Source organism: Oncorhynchus mykiss, chromosome 19 (assembly GCF_057628025.1).
Source record: "Oncorhynchus mykiss isolate SJ-2025 chromosome 19, ASM5762802v1, whole genome shotgun sequence".
NCBI classification, from domain to species: domain Eukaryota; kingdom Metazoa; phylum Chordata; class Actinopteri; order Salmoniformes; family Salmonidae; genus Oncorhynchus; species Oncorhynchus mykiss.
The window spans coordinates 4,807,866-4,831,110 of record NC_143040.1 but is presented as its reverse complement, the minus strand read 5'-3'; the positions used below and the strand labels follow the sequence as shown (position 1 = coordinate 4,831,110).

Genomic DNA, 23,245 nt, shown 5'->3' with positions numbered 1-23,245 from the left:
ACATTCTATAGCCATTCATCTGATAAGAACATGTAAATGTTGACAAATGTCCTTCTCAACACGAAACTCAATAGAAGAGCGAGTTAAAACACATGGAATTAAATATGTCCCTAAATTAATTTTTTAAGATCAAGATCAGGGGAGAGCGCGAACGCAGTCCCCCACTACCAGAAATTATGCAATCGAGATTTCCACATTTGAGAAATTCGCAGGGGTCAGCACAGCCGGAGTGCAATGGCTGAGCCTCGCCCTGGGTGAACCGCCTTCGTGATCACGGTATCTCCTTTGCCAGGTAAGTATGAGTTGTACACGTTGGTAGAGGAGTACTCCTTCCAGGACAAAGGTGTTTGACTCACGGTTACCACTTCTACTACTGATAATACCACATCATATTGAACAAGGTTTAATGACGTTTACGAATACAGTTGCGGACAAGGCGAAGAAAAAAGCAATACATTTTGTTTTACTATATTATATCACGGACCGACTATTTTCCCATCAAGCAACACGGTAGAAATTCTAAATACATTGCATTTTTGGTCTAAATGTTGGTCTGGTAACACACAAGTAGGCGATGTACCAAAATGCTGAAATCACATTCGTGCACACAGCCAACCGAAAGACACCATTTATTTCTGGTGTTTTGTAGCGTTCCAGACGTTGTAGGAATAGTTTCATCACGCTTGTTTTCTGCTCTCAGTAAAATATGATTCCACCATCGACCACAGGGTGGCATACGACCCACAGATATGGAGGAGAAACAGTAGCCTACTACTTCATCAACAAGACACGGTAGTAGCTACAATGGGTGGTTTTTAATTAATTGTTTTATTTCACCAGGTAGGCTAGTTGGGAACAAGTTCTCATTTACAAACTGCGACCTGGCCAAGATAAAGCACAGCAGTGCGACAAAAACAACAACACAGAGTTACACGTAAACAAACGTAGTCAATAACACAGTAGAACATGAAAATAGAAAGATCTATGTACAGTGACATGGCCATACTCGTATTTGTAATTGTATCTGTAAATTGACAGGATGATACTCGCGATCAGGGTTAAACTGAAGTGTTTTAATATGCCTAAATACATTTTTGGCAGAATACCTCACTACACATTCTCACTGCAAAAAAAAAAACCTGCAGAAATGTCTGTGGAATGGATCTGCATCTTGGAACAACAGAATCCATCTTATTGACTGATTTCATCAGGAAATAAGTGGACCAGGGACATGTCTGTGGCATGGTAATGGTTGACCAGGGAAATGTCTGTGGAATGGTAATGTTTGACCAGGGACATGACTGTGGCATGGTAATGGTTGACCAGGGAAATGTCTGTGGAATGGTAATGTTTGACCAGGGACATGACTGTGGCATGGTAATGGTTGACCAGGGAAATGCCTGTGGAATGGTAATGATTGACCAGGGAAATGTCTTTGGCATGGTTGACCAGGGAAATGTCTGTGGAATGGTAATGTTTGACCAGGGACATGACTGTGGAGTGGTAATGGTTGACCAGGGAAATGTCTGTGGCGTGGTAATGTTTGACCAGGGAAATGTCTGTTGTCAAGGTAATGGTTGATCAGGGAAATGTCTGTTGTCAAGGTAATGGTTGACCAGGGCAATGACTGTGGCATGGTAATGGTTGACCAGGGAAATGTCTGTTGTCATGGTAATTGTTGACCGTGAAATGACTGTGGAATGGTAATGGTTGACCAGGGAAATGTCTGTTGTCATGGTAATGGTCGACCAGGGACATGACTGTGGCATGGTAATGGTTGACCAGGGAAATGTCTGTTGTCATGGTAATGGTTGACCAGGGAAATGTCTGTTGTCATGGTAATAGTTGACCAGGGAAATGTCTGTTGTCATGGTAATAGTTGACCAGGGAAATTTCTGTGGCATTGTAATGGTTGTGGTCTTAAATTACAAACTCTCCTATAAATTATTTAATATTCTAGCAAATGAAAGACCTCAATCCAGATTACATCATGAGGGCACAAAATGATCCATTCACAAGTAGGCCTTTTCCTTGACATTATCAGGACATGACAGGCATAATCACCAGTGCTACAATAACATATCACACACATCCGGGTTATCAGAAGACAAAATGTATCTCTGAGGCCTTAGTTGACTCATAAACAGACCCTACATTCTATAGCCATTCATCTGATAAGAACATGCAAATGTTGACAAATGTCCTTCTCAACACGAAACTCAATAGAAGAGCGAGTTAAAACACATGGAATTAAGTATGTCCCTAAATTATTTTTAACATCAAGATCAGGGGAGAGCGCGAACGCAGTCCCCCACTACCAGAAATTATGCAATTGAGATTTCCACATTTGAGAAATTCGCAGGGGTCAGCACAGCCGGAGTGCAATGGCTGAGACTCGCCGTGGGTGAACCGCCTTCATTATCATGGTGTCTCCCTTACCAGGTAAGAATTAATTGTACACGTTGGTAGAGGAGTACTCCTTCCAGGACAAAGGTGTTTGACTCACGGTTTCCACTTCTACTACTAATAATACCACATCATGTTGAACAGGGTTTAATGACGTTTACGAATACAGTTGCGGACAAGGCGAAGAAAAAAGCAATACATTTTGTTTTACTATATTATATCACGGACCGACTATTTTCCCATCAAGCAACACGGTAGAAATTCTAAATACATTGCATTTTTGGTCTAAATGTTGGTCTGGTAACACACAAGTAGGCGATGTACCAAAATGCTGAAATCACATTCGTGCACACAGCCAACCGAAAGACACCATTTATTTCTGGTGTTTTGTAGCGTTCCAGACGTTGTAGGAATAGTTTCATCACGCTTGTTTTCTGCTCTCAGTAAAATATGATTCCACCATCGACCACAGGGTGGCATACGACCCACAGATATGGAGGAGAAACAGTAGCCTACTACTTCATCATCAAGACACGGTAGTAGCTACAATGGGTGGTTTTTAATTAATTGTTTTATTTCACCAGGTAGGCTAGTTGGGAACAAGTTCTCATTTACAAACTGCGACCTGGCCAAGATAAAGCACAGCAGTGCGACAAAAACAACAACACAGAGTTACACGTAAACAAACGTAGTCAATAACACAGTAGAACATGAAAATAGAAAGATCTATGTACAGTGACATGGCCATACTCGTATTTGTAATTGTATCTGTAAATTGACAGGATGATACTCGCAATCAGGGTTAAACTGAAGTGTTTTAATATGCCTAAATACATTTTTGGCAGAATACCTCACTACACATTCTCACTGCAAAAAAAAAACCTGCAGAAATGTCTGTGGAATGGATCTGCATCTTGGAACAACAGAATCCATCTTATTGACTGATTTCATCAGGAAATAAGTGGACCAGGGGTATGTCTGTGGCATGGTAATGGTTGACCAGGGAAATGTCTGTTGTCAAGGTAATGGTTGACCAGGGAAATGTCTGTGGAATGGTAATGTTTGACCAGGGACATGAGTGTGGCATGGTAATGGTTGACCAGGGAAATGTCTGTGGCATTGTAGACCAGGGACATGTCTGTGGCATGGTAATGGTTGACCAGGGAAATGTCTGTTGTCATGGTAATAGTTGACCAGGGACATGACTGTGGCGTGGTAATGGTTGACCAGGGAAATGTCTGTGGCATGGTAATGGTTGAGCAGGGAAATGACTGTGGAATGGTAATGATTGACCAGGGAAATGTCTGTGGCATGGTAATGGTTGACCAGGGAAATGTCTGTGGCATGGTAATGGTTGAGCAGGGAAATGACTGTGGAATGGTAATGGTTGACCAGGGCAATGACTGTGGCATGGTAATGGTTGACATTTACTGTGGTCTTAAATTACAAACTGTCCTATAAATGATTTAATAATCTAGCAAATAAAATACCTCAATCCACATTACGTCCTGAGGGCACAAAATGATCCATTCACAAGTAGGCCTTTTCCTTGACATTATCAGGACATGACAGGCATAATCACCAGTGCTACAATAACATATCACACACATCCGGGTTATCAGAAGACAGACATGTATCTCTGAGGCCTTTAGTTGACTTATAAACAGACCCCAGTCTGTTCATCTGATAAGTAAAAAATCTCCTTCTCGACACGAAACTCAATAGAACTCCGAATTTAACACATTCCTCCATTATTTTTAACATCAAGATCATGGGAGAGCGCGAACTCAGTCCCCCACTACCAGAAATTATGCAATCGAGATTTCCACATTTGAGAAATTCGCAGGGGTCAGCACAGCCGGAGTGCAATGGCTGAGCCTCGAACCGCCTTCGTGATCACGGTGTCTCCCTTGCCAGGTAAGTATGAGTTGTACACGTTGGTAGAGGAGCACTCCTTCCAGGACAAAGGTGTTTGACTCACGGTTCCCACTTCTACTACTGATAATACCACATCATATTGAATAGGGTTTAATAACGTTTACAAATACAGTTGCGGACAAGGCGAAGAAAAAGCAATACATTTTGTTTTACTATATTATATCACGGACCGACTATTTTCCCATCAAGCAACACGGTAGAAATTCTATATACATTGCATTTGTTGTCTAAATGTCCGTCTGGTTACACACAAGTAGGCGATGTACCAAAATGCTGAAATCACATTCGTGCACACAGCCAACCGAAAGACACCACTTATTTCTGGTGTTTTGTAGCGTTCCAGACGTTGTAGGAATAGTTTCATCACGCTTGTTTTCTGCTCTCAGTAAAATATGACTCCACCATCGACCACAGGGTGGCATACGACCCACAGATACGGAGGAGAAACAGTAGCCTACTACTTCAACGTCAACAAAGACACAGTAGTAGCTACAAGGGTGTTTATTTTATTTTACCTTTATTTAGCCAGGTCGGCCAGTTGGGAACAAGTTCTCATTTACAACTGCGACCTGGCCAAGAATAAAGCACAGCAATGCGACAACAACAACAACACAGAGTTACACGTAAACAAACGTAGTCAATAACACAGTAGAACATGAAAATAGAAAGATCTATGTACAGTGACATGGCCATACTCGTATTTGTAATTGTATCTGTAAATTGACAGGATGATACTCGCGATCAGGGTTAAACTGAAGTGTTTTAATATGCCTAAATACATTTTGGCAGAATGCCTCACTACACATTCTCACTGCAAAAAAAAAAACCTGCAGAAATGTCTGTGGAATGGATCTGCATCTTGGAACAACAGAATCCATCTTATTGACTGATTTCATCAGGAAATAAGTGGACCAGGGACATGTCTGTGGCATGGTAATGGTTGACCAGGGAAATGTCTGTTGTCAAGGTAATGGTTGACCAGGGAAATGTCTGTGGAATGGTAATGTTTGACCAGGGACATGACTGTGGCATGGTAATGGTTGACCAGGGAAATGTCTGTGGCATTGTAGACCAGGGACATGTCTGTGGAATGGTAATGGTTGACCAGGGAAATGTCTGTGGAATGGTAATGTTTGACCAGGGACATGACTGTGGCGTGGTAATGGTTGACCAGGGAAATGTCTGTGGCATGGTAATGGTTGACCAGGGAAATGTCTGTGGCATGGTAATGGTTGAGCAGGGAAATGACTGTGGAATGGTAATGATTGACCAGGGAAATGTCTGTGGCATGGTAATGGTTGACCAGGGAAATGTCTGTGGAATGGTAATGTTTGACCAGGGACATGACTGTGGCATGGTAATGGTTGACCAGGGAAATGTCTGTGGCATTGTAGACCAGGGACATGTCTGTGGAATGGTAATGGTTGACCAGGGAAATGTCTGTGGAATGGTAATGTTTGACCAGGGACATGACTGTGGCGTGGTAATGGTTGACCAGGGAAATGTCTGTGGCATGGTAATGGTTGAGCAGGGAAATGACTGTGGCATGGTAATGGTTGAGCAGGGAAATGACTGTGGAATGGTAATGGTTGACCAGGGCAATGACTGTGGCATGGTAATGGTTGACATTTACTGTGGTCTTAAATGACAAACTGTCCTATAAATGATTTAATAATCTAGCAAATAAAATACCTCAATCCACATTACGTCCTGAGGGCACAAAATGATCCATTCACAAGTAGGCCTTTTCCTTGACATTATCAGGACATGACAGGCATAATCAGCAGTGCTACAATAACATATCACACACATCCGGGTTATCAGAAGACAGACATGTATCTCTGAGGCCTTTAGTTGACTTATAAACAGACCCCAGTCTGTTCATCTGATAAGTAAAAAATCTCCTTCTCAACACGAAACTCAATAGAACTCCTAATTTAACACATTCCTCCATTATTTTTAACATCAAGATCAGGGGAGAGCGCGAACGCAGTCCCCCACTACCATAAATTATGCAATCGAGATTTCCACATTTGAGAAATTCGCAGGGGTCAGCACAGCCGGAGTGCAATGGCTGAGCCTCGCCCGTCGTGATCACAGTGTCTCCCTTGCCAGGTAAGTATGAGTTGTACACGTTGGTAGAGGAGCACTCCTTCCAGGACAAAGGTGTTTGACTCACGGTTACCACTTCTACTACTGATAATACCACATCATATTGAACAGGGTTTAATGACGTTTACGAATACAGTTGCGGACAAGGCGAAGAAAAAGCAATATATTTTGTTTTACTATATTATATCACGGACCGACTATTTTCCCATCAATTAACACGGTAGAAATTCTATATACATTGCATTTGTTGTCTAAATGTCCGTCTGGTTACACACAAGTAGGCGATGTACCAAAATGCTGAATTCACATTCGTGCACACAGCCAACCGAAAGACACCACTTATTTCTGGTGTTTTGTAGCGTTCCAGACGTTGTAGGAATAGTTTCATCACGCTTGTTTTCTGCTCTCAGTAAAATATGACTCCACCATCGACCACAGGGTGGCATACGACCCACAGATACGGAGGAGAAACAGTAGCCTACTACTTCAACGTCAACAAAGACACAGTAGTAGCTACAAGGGTGTTTATTTTATTTTACCTTTATTTAGCCAGGTCGGCCAGTTGGGAACAAGTTCTCATTTACAACTGCGACCTGGCCAAGAATAAAGCACAGCAATGCGACAACAACAACAACACAGAGTTACACGTAAACAAACGTAGTCAATAACACAGTAGAACATGAAAATAGAAAGATCTATGTACAGTGACATGGCCATACTCGTATTTGTAATTGTATCTGTAAATTGACAGGATGATACTCGCGATCAGGGTTAAACTGAAGTGTTTTAATATGCCTAAATACATTTTGGCAGAATGCCTCACTACACATTCTCACTGCAAAAAAAAAAACCTGCAGAAATGTCTGTGGAATGGATCTGCATCTTGGAACAACAGAATCCATCTTATTGACTGATTTCATCAGGAAATAAGTGGACCAGGGACATGTCTGTGGCATGGTAATGGTTGACCAGGGAAATGTCTGTTGTCAAGGTAATGGTTGACCAGGGAAATGTCTGTGGAATGGTAATGTTTGACCAGGGACATGACTGTGGCATGGTAATGGTTGACCAGGGAAATGTCTGTGGCATTGTAGACCAGGGACATGTCTGTGGAATGGTAATGGTTGACCAGGGAAATGTCTGTGGAATGGTAATGTTTGACCAGGGACATGACTGTGGCGTGGTAATGGTTGACCAGGGAAATGTCTGTGGCATGGTAATGGTTGACCAGGGAAATGTCTGTGGCATGGTAATGGTTGAGCAGGGAAATGACTGTGGAATGGTAATGATTGACCAGGGAAATGTCTGTGGCATGGTAATGGTTGACCAGGGAAATGTCTGTGGAATGGTAATGTTTGACCAGGGACATGACTGTGGCATGGTAATGGTTGACCAGGGAAATGTCTGTGGCATTGTAGACCAGGGACATGTCTGTGGAATGGTAATGGTTGACCAGGGAAATGTCTGTGGAATGGTAATGTTTGACCAGGGACATGACTGTGGCGTGGTAATGGTTGACCAGGGAAATGTCTGTGGCATGGTAATGGTTGAGCAGGGAAATGACTGTGGCATGGTAATGGTTGAGCAGGGAAATGACTGTGGAATGGTAATGGTTGACCAGGGCAATGACTGTGGCATGGTAATGGTTGACATTTACTGTGGTCTTAAATGACAAACTGTCCTATAAATGATTTAATAATCTAGCAAATAAAATACCTCAATCCACATTACGTCCTGAGGGCACAAAATGATCCATTCACAAGTAGGCCTTTTCCTTGACATTATCAGGACATGACAGGCATAATCAGCAGTGCTACAATAACATATCACACACATCCGGGTTATCAGAAGACAGACATGTATCTCTGAGGCCTTTAGTTGACTTATAAACAGACCCCAGTCTGTTCATCTGATAAGTAAAAAATCTCCTTCTCAACACGAAACTCAATAGAACTCCTAATTTAACACATTCCTCCATTATTTTTAACATCAAGATCAGGGGAGAGCGCGAACGCAGTCCCCCACTACCATAAATTATGCAATCGAGATTTCCACATTTGAGAAATTCGCAGGGGTCAGCACAGCCGGAGTGCAATGGCTGAGCCTCGCCCTTCGTGATCACAGTGTCTCCCTTGCCAGGTAAGTATGAGTTGTACACGTTGGTAGAGGAGCACTCCTTCCAGGACAAAGGTGTTTGACTCACGGTTACCACTTCTACTACTGATAATACCACATCATATTGAACAGGGTTTAATGACGTTTACGAATACAGTTGCGGACAAGGCGAAGAAAAAGCAATATATTTTGTTTTACTATATTATATCACGGACCGACTATTTTCCCATCAAGCAACACGGTAGAAATTCTATATACATTGCATTTGTTGTCTAAATGTCCGTCTGGTTACACACAAGTAGGCGATGTACCAAAATGCTGAATTCACATTCGTGCACACAGCCAACCGAAAGACACCACTTATTTCTGGTGTTTTGTAGCGTTCCAGACGTTGTAGGAATAGTTTCATCACGCTTGTTTTCTGCTCTCAGTAAAATATGACTCCACCATCGACCACAGGGTGGCATACGACCCACAGATACGGAGGAGAAACAGTAGCCTACTACTTCAACGTCAACAAAGACACAGTAGTAGCTACAAGGGTGTTTATTTTATTTTACCTTTATTTAGCCAGGTCGGCCAGTTGGGAACAAGTTCTCATTTACAACTGCGACCTGGCCAAGAATAAAGCACAGCAATGCGACAACAACAACAACACAGAGTTACACGTAAACAAACGTAGTCAATAACACAGTAGAACATGAAAATAGAAAGATCTATGTACAGTGACATGGCCATACTCGTATTTGTAATTGTATCTGTAAATTGACAGGATGATACTCGCGATCAGGGTTAAACTGAAGTGTTTTAATATGCCTAAATACATTTTGGCAGAATACCTCACTACACATTCTCACTGCAAAAAAAAAAACCTGCAGAAATGTCTGTGGAATGGATCTGCATCTTGGAACAACAGAATCCATCTTATTGACTGATTTCATCAGGAAATAAGTGGACCAGGGGTATGTCTGTGGCATGGTAATGGTTGACCAGGGAAATGTCTGTTGTCAAGGTAATGGTTGACCAGGGAAATGTCTGTGGAATGGTAATGTTTGACCAGGGACATGAGTGTGGCATGGTAATGGTTGACCAGGGAAATGTCTGTGGCATTGTAGACCAGGGACATGTCTGTGGAATGGTAATGGTTGACCAGGGAAATGTCTGTGGAATGGTAATGTTTGACCAGGGACATGACTGTGGCATGGTAATGGTTGACCAGGGAAATGTCTGTGGCATGGTAATGGTTGAGCAGGGAAATGACTGTGGAATGGTAATGGTTGACCAGGGCAATGACTGTGGCATGGTAATGGTTGACATTTACTGTGGTCTTAAATGACAAACTGTCCTATAAATGATTTAATAATCTAGCAAATAAAATACCTCAATCCACATTACGTCCTGAGGGCACAAAATGATCCATTCACAAGTAGGCCTTTTCCTTGACATTATCAGGACATGACAGGCATAATCAGCAGTGCTACAATAACATATCACACACATCCGGGTTATCAGAAGACAGACATGTATCTCTGAGGCCTTCAGTTGACTTATAAATAGACCCCAGTCTGTTCATCTGATAAGTAAAAAATCTCCTTCTCAACACGAAACTCAATAGAACTCCTAATTTAACACATTCCTCCATAATTTTTAACATCAAGATCAGGGGAGAGCGCGAACGCAGTCCCCCACTACCATAAATTATGCAATCGAGATTTCCACATTTGAGAAATTCGCAGGGGTCAGCACAGCCGGAGTGCAATGGCTGAGCCTCGCCCTGGGTGAACCGCCTTCGTGATCACGGTGTCTCCCTTGCCAGGTAAGTATGAGTTGTACACGTTGGTAGAGGAGCACTCCTTCCAGGACAAAGGTGTTTGACTCACGGTTACCACTTCTACTACTGATAATACCACATCATATTGAACAGGGTTTAATGACGTTTACGAATACAGTTGCGGACAAGGCGAAGAAAAAAGCAATACATTTTGTTTTACTATATTATATCACGGACCGACTATTTTCCCATCAAGCAACACGGTAGAAATTCTAAATACATTGCATTTTTGGTCTAAATGTTGGTCTGGTAACACACAAGTAGGCGATGTACCAAAATGCTGAAATCACATTCGTGCACACAGCCAACCGAAAGACACCATTTATTTCTGGTGTTTTGTAGCGTTCCAGACGTTGTAGGAATAGTTTCATCACGCTTGTTTTCTGCTCTCAGTAAAATATGATTCCACCATCGACCACAGGGTGGCATGCGACCCACAGATATGGAGGAGAAACAGTAGCCTACTACTTCATCAACAAGACACGGTAGTAGCTACAATGGGTGGTTTTTAATTAATTGTTTTATTTCACCAGGTAGGCTAGTTGGGAACAAGTTCTCATTTACAAACTGCGACCTGGCCAAGATAAAGCACAGCAGTGCGACAAAAACAACAACACAGAGTTACACGTAAACAAACGTAGTCAATAACACAGTAGAACATGAAAATAGAAAGATCTATGTACAGTGACATGGCCATACTCGTATTTGTAATTGTATCTGTAAATTGACAGGATGATACTCGCGATCAGGGTTAAACTGAAGTGTTTTAATATGCCTAAATACATTTTTGGCAGAATACCTCACTACACATTCTCACTGCAAAAAAAAAAAAACCTGCAGAAATGTCTGTGGAATGGATCTGCATCTTGGAACAACAGAATCCATCTTATTGACTGATTTCATCGGGAAATAAGTGGACCAGGGACATGTCTGTGGCATGGTAATGGTTGACCAGGGAAATGTCTGTGGCATTGTAGACCAGGGACATGTCTGTGGAATGGTAATGGTTGACCAGGGAAATGTCTGTTGTCAAGCTAATGGTTGACCAGGGAAATGTCTGATGTCAAGGTAATGGTTGACCAGGGAAATGTCTGTTGTCAAGGTAATGGTTGATCAGGGAAATGTCTGTTGTCATGGTAATGGTTGACCAGGGCAATGACTGTGGCATGGTAATGGTTGACCAGGGAAATGTCTGTTGTCATGGTAATAGTTGACCAGGGAAATTTCTGTGGCATGGTAATGGTTGACATGTACTGTGGTCTTAAATTACAAACTCTCCTATAAATGATTTAATATTCTAACAAATGAAAGACCTCAATCCAGATTACGTCGTGAGGGCACAAAATGATCCATTCACAAGTAGGCCTTTTCCTTGACATTATCAGGACATGACAGGCATAATCACCAGTGCTACAATAACATATCACACACATCCGGGTTATCAGAAGACAAAATGTATCTCTGAGGCCTTATTAGTTGACTCATAAACAGACCCTACATTCTATAGCCATTCATCTGATAAGAACATGTAAATGTTGACAAATGTCCTTCTCAACACGAAACTCAATAGAAGAGCGAGTTAAAACACATGGAATTAAATATGTCCCTAAAAAAAATTTTTAACATCAAGATCAGGGGAGAGCGCGAACGCAGTCCCCCACTACCAGAAATTATGCAATCGAGATTTCCACATTTGAGAAATTCGCAGGGGTCAGCACAGCCGGAGTGCAATGGCTGAGCCTCGCCCTGGGTGAACCGCCTTCGTGATCACGGTGTCTCCCTTGCCAGGTAAGTATGATTTGCACACGTTGGTAGAGGAGCACTCCTTCCAGGACAAAGGTGTTTGACTCACGGTTACCACTTCTACTACTGATAATACCACATCATATTGAACAGGGTTTAATGACGTTTACGAATACAGTTGCGGACAAGGCGAAGAAAAAAGCAATACATTTTGTTTTACTATATTATATCACGGACCGACTATTTTCCCATCAAGCAACACGGTAGAAATTCTAAATACATTGCATTTTTGGTCTAAATGTTGGTCTGGTAACACACAAGTAGGCGATGTACCAAAATGCTGAAATCACATTCGTGCACACAGCCAACCGAAAGACACCATTTATTTCTGGTGTTTTGTAGCGTTCCAGACGTTGTAGGAATAGTTTCATCACGCTTGTTTTCTGCTCTCAGTAAAATATGATTCCACCATCGACCACAGGGTGGCATACGACCCACAGATATGGAGGAGAAACAGTAGCCTACTACTTCATCAACAAGACACGGTAGTAGCTACAATGGGTGGTTTTTAATTAATTGTTTTATTTCACCAGGTAGGCTAGTTGGGAACAAGTTCTCATTTACAAACTGCGACCTGGCCAAGATAAAGCACAGCAGTGCGACAAAAACAACAACACAGAGTTACACGTAAACAAACGTAGTCAATAACACAGTAGAACATGAAAATAGAAAGATCTATGTACAGTGACATGGCCATACTCGTATTTGTAATTGTATCTGTAAATTGACAGGATGATACTCGCGATCAGGGTTAAACTGAAGTGTTTTAATATGCCTAAATACATTTTTGGCAGAATACCTCACTACACATTCTCACTGCAAAAAAAAAAAAAAACTGCAGAAATGTCTGTGGAATGGATCTGCATCTTGGAACAACAGAATCCATCTTATTGACTGATTTCATCAGGAAATAAGTGGACCAGGGACATGTCTGTGGCATGGTAATGGTTGACCAGGGAAATGTCTGTGGCATTGTAGACCAGGGACATGTCTGTGGAATGGTAATGGTTGACCAGGGAAATGTCTGTTGTCAAGGTAATGGTTGACCAGGGAAATGTCTGTTGTCAAGGTAATGGTTGACCAGGGAAATGTCTGTTGTCAAGGTAATGGTTGATCAGGGAAATGTCTGTTGTCATGGTAATGGTTGACCAGGGCAATGACTGTGGCATGGTAATGGTTGACCAGGGAAATGTCTGTTGTCATGCTAATAGTTGACCAGGGAAATTTCTGTGGCATAGTAATGGTTGACATGTACTGTGGTCTTAAATTACAAACTCTCCTATAAATGATTTAATATTCTAACAAATGAAAGACCTCAATCCAGATTACGTCGTGAGGGCACAAAATGATCCATTCACAAGTAGGCCTTTTCCTTGACATTATCAGGACATGACAGGCATAATCACCAGTGCTACAATAACATATCACACACATCCGGGTTATCAGAAGACAAAATGTATCTCTGAGGCCTTAGTTGACTCATAAACAGACCCTACATTCTATAGCCATTCATCTGATAAGAACATGTAAAATGTTGACAAATGTCCTTCTCAACACGAAACTCAATAGAAGAGCGAGTTAAAACACATGGAATTAAATATGTCCCTAAATTATTTTTTAACATCAAGATCAGGGGAGAGCGTGAACGCAGTCCCCCACTACCAGAAATTATGCAATCGAGATTTCCACATTTGAGAAATTCGCAGGGGTCAGCACAGCCGGAGTGCATTGCCCTGGGTGAACCGCCTTTGTGATCACGGTGTCTCCCTTGCCAGGTAAGTATGAGTTGTACACGTTGGTAGAGGAGCACTCCTTCCAGGACAAAGGTGTTTGACTCACGGTTACCACTTCTACTACTGATAATACCACATCATATTGAACAGGGTTTAATGACGTTTACGAATACAGTTGCGGACAAGGCGAAGAAAAAAGCAATACATTTTGTTTTACTATATTATATCACGGACCGACTATTTTCCCATCAAGCAACACGGTAGAAATTCTAAATACATTGCATTTTTGGTCTAAATGTTGGTCTGGTAACACACAAGTAGGCGATGTACCAAAATGCTGAAATCACATTCGTGCACACAGCCAACCGAAAGACACCATTTATTTCTGGTGTTTTGTAGCGTTCCAGACGTTGTAGGAATAGTTTCATCACGCTTGTTTTCTGCTCTCAGTAAAATATGATTCCACCATCGACCACAGGGTGGCATACGACCCACAGATATGGAGGAGAAACAGTAGCCTACTACTTCATCAACAAGACACGGTAGTAGCTACAATGGGTGGTTTTTAATTAATTGTTTTATTTCACCAGGTAGGCTAGTTGGGAACAAGTTCTCATTTACAAACTGCGACCTGGCCAAGATAAAGCACAGCAGTGCGACAAAAACAACAACACAGAGTTACACGTAAACAAACGTAGTCAATAACACAGTAGAACATGAAAATAGAAAGATCTATGTACAGTGACATGGCCATACTCGTATTTGTAATTGTATCTGTAAATTGACAGGATGATACTCGCGATCAGGGTTAAACTGAAGTGTTTTAATATGCCTAAATACATTTTTGGCAGAATACCTCACTACACATTCTCACTGCAAAAAAAAAAAACCTGCAGAAATGTCTGTGGAATGGATCTGCATCTTGGAACAACAGAATCCATCTTATTGACTGATTTCATCAGGAAATAAGTGGACCAGGGACATGTCTGTGGCATGGTAATGGTTGACCAGGGAAATGTCTGTGGCATTGTAGACCAGGGACATGTCTGTGGAATGGTAATGGTTGACCAGGGAAATGTCTGTTGTCAAGGTAATGGTTGACCAGGGAAATGTCTGTTGTCAAGGTAATGGTTGACCAGGGAAATGTCTGTTGTCAAGGTAATGGTTGATCAGGGAAATGTCTGTTGTCATGGTAATGGTTGACCAGGGCAATGACTGTGGCATGGTAATGGTTGACCAGGGAAATGTCTGTTGTCATGCTAATAGTTGACCAGGGAAATTTCTGTGGTATAGTAATGGTTGACATGTACTGTGGTCTTAAATTACAAACTCTCCTATAAATGATTTAATATTCTAACAAATGAAAGACCTCAATCCAGATTACGTCGTGAGGGCACAAAATGATCCATTCACAAGTAGGCCTTTTCCTTGACATTATCAGGACATGACAGGCATAATCACCAGTGCTACAATAACATATCACACACATCCGGGTTATCAGAAGACAAAATGTATCTCTGAGGCCTTAGTTGACTCATAAACAGACCCTACATTCTATAGCCATTCATCTGATAAGAACATGTAAAATGTTGACAAATGTCCTTCTCAACACGAAACTCAATAGAAGAGCGAGTTAAAACACATGGAATTAAATATGTCCCTAAATTATTTTTTTACAATCAAGATCAGGGGAGAGCGCGAACGCAGTCCCCCACTACCAGAATTTATGCAATCGAGATTGAGCACTCCTTCCAGGACAAAGGTGTTTGACTCACGGTTACCACTTCTACTACTGATAATACCACATCATATTGAACAGGGTTTAATGACGTTTACGAATACAGTTGCGGACAAGGCGAAGAAAAAAGCAATACATTTTGTTTTACTATATTATATCACGGACCGACTATTTTCCCATCAAGCAACACGGTAGAAATTCTATATACATTGCATTTTTGGTCTAAATGTTGGTCTGGTAACACACAAGTAGGCGATGTACCAAAATGCTGAAATCACATTCGTGCACACAGCCAACCGAAAGACACCATTTATTTCTGGTGTTTTGTAGCGTTCCAGACGTTGTAGGAATAGTTTCATCACGCTTGTTTTCTGCTCTCAGTAAAATATGATTCCACCATCGACCACAGGGTGGCATACGACCCACAGATATGGAGGAGAAACAGTAGCCTACTACTTCATCAACAAGACACGGTAGTAGCTACAATGGGTGGTTTTTAATTAATTGTTTTATTTCACCAGGTAGGCTAGTTGGGAACAAGTTCTCATTTACAAACTGCGACCTGGCCAAGATAAAGCACAGCAGTGCGACAAAAACAACAACACAGAGTTACACGTAAACAAACGTAGTCAATAACACAGTAGAACATGAAAATAGAAAGATCTATGTACAGTGACATGGCCATACTCGTATTTGTAATTGTATCTGTAAATTGACAGGATGATACTCGCGATCAGGGTTAAACTGAAGTGTTTTAATATGCCTAAATACATTTTTGGCAGAATACCTCACTACACATTCTCACTGCAAAAAAAAAAAAACTGCAGAAATGTCTGTGGAATGGATCTGCATCTTGGAACAACAGAATCCATCTTATTGACTGATTTCATCAGGAAATAAGTGGACCAGGGACATGTCTGTGGCATGGTAATGGTTGACCAGGGAAATGTCTGTGGCATTGTAGACCAGGGACATGTCTGTGGAATGGTAATGGTTGACCAGGGAAATGTCTGTGGCATGGTAATGGTTGACCAGGGAAATGTCTGTGGCATTGTAGACCAGGGACATGTCTGTGGAATGGTAATGGTTGACCAGGGAAATGTCTGTGGAATGGTAATGGTTGACCAGGGAAATGTCTGTGGAATGGTAATGTTTGACCAGGGACATGACTGTGGCGTGGTAATGGTTGACCAGGGAAATGTCTGTGGAATGGTAATGTTTGACCAGGGACATGACTGTGGCGTGGTAATGGTTGACCAGGGAAATGTCTGTGGCATGGTAATGGTTGACCAGGGAAATGTCTGTGGCATGGTAATGATTGACCAGGGAAATGTCTGTGGCATGGTAATGGTTGACCAGGGAAATGTCTGTGGCATGGTAATGGTTGAGCAGGGAAATGACTGTGGAATGGTAATGGTTGACCAGGGCAATGACTGTGGCATGGTAATGGTTGACATTTACTGTGGTCTTAAATGACAAACTGTCCTATAAATGATATAATAATCTAGCAAATAAAATACCTCAATCCACATTACGTCCTGAGGGCACAAAATGATCCATTCACAAGTAGGCCTTTTCCTTGACATTATCAGGACATGACAGGCATAATCACCAGTGCTACAATAACATATCACACACATCCGGGTTATCAGAAGACAGAAATGTATCTCTGAGGCCTTTAGTTGACTTATAAACAGACCCCAGTCATTCATCTGATAAGTAAAAAAATCTCCTTCTCAACACGAAACTCAATAGAACTCCGAATTTAACACATTCCTCCATTAGTTTTAACATCAAGATCATGGGAGCGCGAACGCAGTCCCCCACTACCAGAAATTATGCAATCGAGATTTCCACATTTGAGAAATTCGCAGGGGTCAGCACAGCCGGAGTGCAATGGCTGAGCCTTGCCCTGGGTGAACCGCCTTCGTGATCACGGTGTCTCCCTTGCCAGGTAAGTATGAGTTGTACACGTTGGTAGAGGAGTACTCCTTCCAGGACAAAAGTGTTTGACTCACGGTTACCACTTCTACTACTGATAATACCACATCATATTGAACAGGGTTTAATGACGTTTACGAATACAGTTGCGGACAAGGCGAAGAAAAAAGCAATACATTTTGTTTTACTATATTATATCACGGACCGACTATTTTCCCATCAAGCAACACGGTAGAAATTCTATATACATTGCATTTTTGGTCTAAATGTTGGTCTGGTAACACACAAGTAGGCGATGTACCAAAATGCTGAAATCACATTCGTGCACACAGCCAACCGAAAGACACCATTTATTTCTGGTGTTTTGTAGCGTTCCAGACGTTGTAGGAATAGTTTCATCACGCTTGTTTTCTGCTCTCAGTAAAATATGATTCCACCATCGACCACAGGGTGGCATACGACCCACAGATATGGAGGAGAAACAGTAGCCTACTACTTCATCAACAAGACACGGTAGTAGCTACAATGGGTGGTTTTTAATTAATTGTTTTATTTCACCAGGTAGGCTAGTTGGGAACAAGTTCTCATTTACAAACTGCGACCTGGCCAAGATAAAGCACAGCAGTGCGACAAAAACAACAACACAGAGTTACACGTAAACAAACGTAGTCAATAACACAGTAGAACATGAAAATAGAAAGATCTATGTACAGTGACATGGCCATACTCGTATTTGTAATTGTATCTGTAAATTGACAGGATGATACTCGCGATCAGGGTTAAACTGAAGTGTTTTAATATGCCTAAATACATTTTTGGCAGAATACCTCACTACACATTCTCACTGCAAAAAAAAAAAAACTGCAGAAATGTCTGTGGAATGGATCTGCATCTTGGAACAACAGAATCCATCTTATTGACTGATTTCATCAGGAAATAAGTGGACCAGGGACATGTCTGTGGCATGGTAATGGTTGACCAGGGAAATGTCTGTGGCATTGTAGACCAGGGACATGTCTGTGGAATGGTAATGGTTGACCAGGGAAATGTCTGTGGCATGGTAATGGTTGACCAGGGAAATGTCTGTGGCATTGTAGACCAGGGACATGTCTGTGGAATGGTAATGGTTGACCAGGGAAATGTCTGTGGAATGGTAATGGTTGACCAGGTAAATGTCTGTGGAATGGTAATGTTTGACCAGGGACATGACTGTGGCGTGGTAATGGTTGACCAGGGAAATGTCTGTGGAATGGTAATGTTTGACCAGGGACATGACTGTGGCGTGGTAATGGTTGACCAGGGAAATGTCTGTGGCATGGTAATGGTTGACCAGGGAAATGTCTGTGGCATGGTAATGATTGACCAGGGAAATGTCTGTGGCATGGTAATGGTTGACCAGGGAAATGTCTGTGGCATGGTAATGGTTGAGCAGGGAAATGACTGTGGAATGGTAATGGTTGACCAGGGCAATGACTGTGGCATGGTAATGGTTGACATTTACTGTGGTCTTAAATGACAAACTGTCCTATAAATGATATAATAATCTAGCAAATAAAATACCTCAATCCACATTACGTCCTGAGGGCACAAAATGATCCATTCACAAGTAGGCCTTTTCCTTGACATTATCAGGACATGACAGGCATAATCACCAGTGCTACAATAACATATCACACACATCCGGGTTATCAGAAGACAGAAATGTATCTCTGAGGCCTTTAGTTGACTTATAAACAGACCCCAGTCATTCATCTGATAAGTAAAAAAATCTCCTTCTCAACACGAAACTCAATAGAACTCCGAATTTAACACATTCCTCCATTAGTTTTAACATCAAGATCATGGGAGCGCGAACGCAGTCCCCCACTACCAGAAATTATGCAATCGAGATTTCCACATTTGAGAAATTCGCAGGGGTCAGCACAGCCGGAGTGCAATGGCTGAGCCTTGCCCTGGGTGAACCGCCTTCGTGATCACGGTGTCTCCCTTGCCAGGTAAGTATGAGTTGTACACGTTGGTAGAGGAGTACTCCTTCCAGGACAAAAGTGTTTGACTCACGGTTACCACTTCTACTACTGATAATACCACATCATATTGAACAGGGTTTAATGACGTTTACGAATACAGTTGCGGACAAGGCGAAGAAAAAAGCAATACATTTTGTTTTACTATATTATATCACGGACCGACTATTTTCCCATCAAGCAACACGGTAGAAATTCTATATACATTGCATTTTTGGTCTAAATGTTGGTCTGGTAACACACAAGTAGGCGATGTACCAAAATGCTGAAATCACATTCGTGCACACAGCCAACCGAAAGACACCATTTATTTCTGGTGTTTTGTAGCGTTCCAGACGTTGTAGGAATAGTTTCATCACGCTTGTTTTCTGCTCTCAGTAAAATATGATTCCACCATCGACCACAGGGTGGCATACGACCCACAGATATGGAGGAGAAACAGTAGCCTACTACTTCATCAACAAGACACGGTAGTAGCTACAATGGGTGGTTTTTAATTAATTGTTTTATTTCACCAGGTAGGCTAGTTGGGAACAAGTTCTCATTTACAAACTGCGACCTGGCCAAGATAAAGCACAGCAGTGCGACAAAAACAACAACACAGAGTTACACGTAAACAAACGTAGTCAATAACACAGTAGAACATGAAAATAGAAAGATCTATGTACAGTGACATGGCCATACTCGTATTTGTAATTGTATCTGTAAATTGACAGGATGATACTCGCGATCAGGGTTAAACTGAAGTGTTTTAATATGCCTAAATACATTTTTGGCAGAATACCTCACTACACATTCTCACTGCAAAAAAAAAAAAACTGCAGAAATGTCTGTGGAATGGATCTGCATCTTGGAACAACAGAATCCATCTTATTGACTGATTTCATCAGGAAATAAGTGGACCAGGGACATGTCTGTGGCATGGTAATGGTTGACCAGGGAAATGTCTGTGGCATTGTAGACCAGGGACATGTCTGTGGAATGGTAATGGTTGACCAGGGAAATGTCTGTGGCATGGTAATGGTTGACCAGGGAAATGTCTGTGGCATTGTAGACCAGGGACATGTCTGTGGAATGGTAATGGTTGACCAGGGAAATGTCTGTGGAATGGTAATGGTTGACCAGGGAAATGTCTGTGGAATGGTAATGTTTGACCAGGGACATGACTGTGGCGTGGTAATGGTTGACCAGGGAAATGTCTGTGGAATGGTAATGTTTGACCAGGGACATGACTGTGGCGTGGTAATGGTTGACCAGGGAAATGTCTGTGGCATGGTAATGGTTGACCAGGGAAATGTCTGTGGCATGGTAATGATTGACCAGGGAAATGTCTGTGGCATGGTAATGGTTGACCAGGGAAATGTCTGTGGCATGGTAATGGTTGAGCAGGGAAATGACTGTGGAATGGTAATGGTTGACCAGGGCAATGACTGTGGCATGGTAATGGTTGACATTTACTGTGGTCTTAAATGACAAACTGTCCTATAAATGATATAATAATCTAGCAAATAAAATACCTCAATCCACATTACGTCCTGAGGGCACAAAATGATCCATTCACAAGTAGGCCTTTTCCTTGACATTATCAGGACATGACAGGCATAATCACCAGTGCTACAATAACATATCACACACATCCGGGTTATCAGAAGACAGAAATGTATCTCTGAGGCCTTTAGTTGACTTATAAACAGACCCCAGTCATTCATCTGATAAGTAAAAAAATCTCCTTCTCAACACGAAACTCAATAGAACTCCGAATTTAACACATTCCTCCATTAGTTTTAACATCAAGATCATGGGAGCGCGAACGCAGTCCCCCACTACCAGAAATTATGCAATCGAGATTTCCACATTTGAGAAATTCGCAGGGGTCAGCACAGCCGGAGTGCAATGGCTGAGCCTTGCCCTGGGTGAACCGCCTTCGTGATCACGGTGTCTCCCTTGCCAGGTAAGTATGAGTTGTACACGTTGGTAGAGGAGTACTCCTTCCAGGACAAAAGTGTTTGACTCACGGTTACCACTTCTACTACTGATAATACCACATCATATTGAACAGGGTTTAATGACGTTTACGAATACAGTTGCGGACAAGGCGAAGAAAAAAGCAATACATTTTGTTTTACTATATTATATCACGGACCGACTATTTTCCCATCAAGCAACACGGTAGAAATTCTAAATACATTGCATTTTTGGTCTAAATGTTGGTCTGGTAACACACAAGTAGGCGATGTACCAAAATGCTGAAATCACATTCGTGCACACAGCCAACCGAAAGACACCATTTATTTCTGGTGTTTTGTAGCGTTCCAGACGTTGTAGGAATAGTTTCATCACGCTTGTTTTCTGCTCTCAGTAAAATATGATTCCACCATCGACCACAGGGTGGCATACGACCCACAGATATGGAGGAGAAACAGTAGCCTACTACTTCATCAACAAGACACGGTAGTAGCTACAATGGGTGGTTTTTAATTAATTGTTTTATTTCACCAGGTAGGCTAGTTGGGAACAAGTTCTCATTTACAAACTGCGACCTGGCCAAGATAAAGCACAGCAGTGCGACAAAAACAACAACACAGAGTTACACGTAAACAAACGTAGTCAATAACACAGTAGAACATGAAAATAGAAAGATCTATGTACAGTGACATGGCCATACTCGTATTTGTAATTGTATCTGTAAATTGACAGGATGATACTCGCGATCAGGGTTAAACTGAAGTGTTTTAATATGCCTAAATACATTTTTGGCAGAATACCTCACTACACATTCTCACTGCAAAAAAAAAAAACCTGCAGAAATGTCTGTGGAATGGATCTGCATCTTGGAACAACAGAATCCATCTTATTGACTGATTTCATCAGGAAATAAGTGGACCAGGGACATGTCTGTGGCATGGTAATGGTTGACCAGGGAAATGTCTGTGGCATTGTAGACCAGGGACATGTCTGTGGAATGGTAATGGTTGACCAGGGAAATGTCTGTTGTCAAGGTAATGGTTGACCAGGGAAATGTCTGTTGTCAAGGTAATGGTTGACCAGGGAAATGTCTGTTGTCAAGGTAATGGTTGATCAGGGCAATGACTGTGGCATGGTAATGGTTGACCAGGGAAATGTCTGTGGCATTGTAGACCAGGGACATGTCTGTGGAATGGTAATGGTTGACCAGGGAAATGTCTGTTGTCAAGGTAATGGTTGACCAGGGAAATGTCTGTTGTCAAGGTAATGGTTGATCAGGGAAATGTCTGTTGTCATGGTAATGGTTGACCAGGGCAATGACTGTGGCATGGTAATGGTTGACCAGGGAAATGTCTGTTGTCATGGTAATAGTTGACCAGGGAAATTTCTGTGGCATGGTAATGGTTGACATGTACTGTGGTCTTAAATTACAAACTCTCCTATAAATGATTTAATATTCTAACAAATGAAAGACCTCAATCCAGATTACGTCGTGAGGGCACAAAATGATCCATTCACAAGTAGGCCTTTTCCTTGACATTATCAGGACATGACAGGCATAATCACCAGTGCTACAATAACATATCACACACATCCGGGTTATCAGAAGACAAAATGTATCTCTGAGGCCTTAGTTGAC

At 41.8% G+C, this 23,245-nt stretch overlaps 7 non-coding genes and 4 pseudogenes across 7 annotated transcripts; all 11 read right to left on the bottom strand.

The window, feature by feature from the left end:
* Positions 1-136: 136 nt before the first annotated feature.
* LOC149974747 (U1 spliceosomal RNA) lies at positions 137-300 on the bottom strand. Its single transcript, XR_016489210.1, has one exon. It is a non-coding gene; the product is annotated as a U1 spliceosomal RNA (small nuclear RNA).
* Positions 301-2,286: 1,986 nt separating this feature from the next.
* On the bottom strand, positions 2,287-2,450 carry LOC149974746 (U1 spliceosomal RNA). The gene has a single exon (XR_016489164.1). It is a non-coding gene; the product is annotated as a U1 spliceosomal RNA (small nuclear RNA).
* A 1,726-nt stretch (positions 2,451-4,176) lies between these two features.
* LOC149974745 (U1 spliceosomal RNA) lies at positions 4,177-4,331 on the bottom strand (annotated as a pseudogene).
* A 1,985-nt stretch (positions 4,332-6,316) lies between these two features.
* LOC149974744 (U1 spliceosomal RNA) lies at positions 6,317-6,467 on the bottom strand (annotated as a pseudogene).
* Positions 6,468-8,452: 1,985 nt separating this feature from the next.
* On the bottom strand, positions 8,453-8,603 carry LOC149974743 (U1 spliceosomal RNA; annotated as a pseudogene).
* A 1,628-nt stretch (positions 8,604-10,231) lies between these two features.
* On the bottom strand, positions 10,232-10,395 carry LOC149974742 (U1 spliceosomal RNA). Its single transcript, XR_016489176.1, has one exon. It is a non-coding gene; the product is annotated as a U1 spliceosomal RNA (small nuclear RNA).
* A 1,639-nt stretch (positions 10,396-12,034) lies between these two features.
* Positions 12,035-12,198, bottom strand: LOC149974741 (U1 spliceosomal RNA). The gene has a single exon (XR_016489200.1). It is a non-coding gene; the product is annotated as a U1 spliceosomal RNA (small nuclear RNA).
* Positions 12,199-13,835: 1,637 nt separating this feature from the next.
* LOC149974740 (U1 spliceosomal RNA) lies at positions 13,836-13,988 on the bottom strand (annotated as a pseudogene).
* A 3,488-nt stretch (positions 13,989-17,476) lies between these two features.
* Positions 17,477-17,638, bottom strand: LOC149974739 (U1 spliceosomal RNA). Its single transcript, XR_016489163.1, has one exon. It is a non-coding gene; the product is annotated as a U1 spliceosomal RNA (small nuclear RNA).
* Positions 17,639-19,457: 1,819 nt separating this feature from the next.
* On the bottom strand, positions 19,458-19,619 carry LOC149974738 (U1 spliceosomal RNA). Its single transcript, XR_016489161.1, has one exon. It is a non-coding gene; the product is annotated as a U1 spliceosomal RNA (small nuclear RNA).
* A 1,819-nt stretch (positions 19,620-21,438) lies between these two features.
* On the bottom strand, positions 21,439-21,600 carry LOC149974737 (U1 spliceosomal RNA). The gene has a single exon (XR_016489160.1). It is a non-coding gene; the product is annotated as a U1 spliceosomal RNA (small nuclear RNA).
* Between the last annotated feature and the right edge of the window lie 1,645 nt (positions 21,601-23,245).